Here is a 1,674-nt window from a genome sequence, read left to right on the forward strand (position 1 = left end):
CTAAGGTGAAGCCTGTTGTTCTGCCCTATATACATAAGGTTACGCACAACCTGAAAAAAGTGGCAGAACGGTACCAAGTGCCGGTGGTGTTTTCTGCTCCACAGAAACTTGGCCGCCTGTGTGCGCAAATTTCCGGCAAGCCAAAACCGAAAAAGTGCGAAAAGAAGCATGCCAAGCGCTTTGTGGCGTGTGACGTCGGTGTAGTCTACGAGATACCGCTTTTATGCGGGGAGGCCTACATCGGCCAGACGGGCAGGTGTGTGAATGACCGGGCACGCGAGCATAGTTCTTCTCTTAACAATGATACGCGTGCGCATTTACCCGCACACTGCAAAGACTGTAGGCCTGTCAGTCCCTTGAAAGAGTGCAGACCTCTGTTTGACCAGATTAGGATTCTCGGTAGGAGTAAAAATTCCGTGGCGAGAGAGCTGTTAGAAGCGTTCCATATTAAGCAGAAAGGTGATAAATGCGTCAGTGATACTTCGGTTCTTTTGCGTGCCAGTGAGTGTGAATTTTTGAAAATGTCACTGTGATTATGTTCTCTGGTTGATTCGTTCTACGTAGTGTTCCAAAGTGCGCATGCTCCTGGTACATGTATAAATATGAGACGATGCCTCAATAAATGTTAGTTGAAAGTGAGCGCTTGTCCCGTCGTCCTTCTCTACTGTCGTTGTCCAAGTCGCGCTTTTTACCTTTTCAAGCATAATGCACCAACTTGCCCAACAGATTTGTTTAATGAAGTTCTTTTTTGGATGTATGCCGGACACTCCAAAAGGACGTGCTCTACTCTTTTTGGCAATCCACAATTGTCACAATAGGGATTTGCAGTTAGACCGAGGCGATGGCGGTAAGAGTTCGTGAGTGCTGCGTTGAGACGCAACCGGTGGTAAAGAGTTTCAAGCTTACGTGGAATCCGCTCTGGTAGCCTCATTTTGAGTTTAGAGTCTATATGGGGCAGGAAAGGGTGCCGAGTTTCAGGAAAAGACCAGAGGCGGTTCAGTTCCTCTAAGGCAAGCTCTTTCGCTAGCTCTGCGGCCTCGTGCTTTGTGAAAAGAATCTTTCTTACATTTCGCAGCTGCAGGCCTCTGCGAGCTGCCTCATCCGCTTCCTCGTTGCCAAGAATGCCGCAGTGTGCAGGCATCCATTGTAGGGTCACTCGGTGACCGGCGACGTTGGCGAGATGGTGCAGGTAAGTGACGTCGTGGAATGCATGCTCGTGAAGGGTTGAGCAGCTGGCACACCGTAAAGTTTGCGACGCCGCCTTCGAGTCCGTGAATATAGCCCATACTGCTGGTGGCTGAAGAAGAATGTAGCGCTTGTTTAAGTTCAGGCAGCTCGGCAGACGTGGGTGAGGCTGTAGACTCAACGCGGTAGGACAAGGCTTTGCCAAGGGACGAAATGGAGACGCCGGATTTGCTACCGTGATGCGTAGTTGAGCCGTCAGTAAAAATGTGCGCCATATGTGAATATCGGGCATTGATGTGGGCAAGCGCGAGTTGTAGGGGGCAAAATTGTGGCAGAGTTTTTTTTTTTTTGAGGTGAGACCAAGTATGCTAATATTTGGGCACCGGGGTGAGAGAGTCCAGGGAGGGAATTCAGATGGCATGGTTTATCGTGCTTGAGGGGGTACAGAAATGTTTATAGAGTTTATCTTGTCTGCGAAGTTGGAATTCT

The sequence above is a fragment of the Haemaphysalis longicornis genome, unplaced genomic scaffold, assembly GCF_048455015.1.
Source record: "Haemaphysalis longicornis isolate Haplotype H1 unplaced genomic scaffold, Haemaphysalis longicornis Haplotype H1 scaffold_1, whole genome shotgun sequence".
NCBI classification, from domain to species: Eukaryota; Metazoa; Arthropoda; class Arachnida; order Ixodida; family Ixodidae; genus Haemaphysalis; species Haemaphysalis longicornis.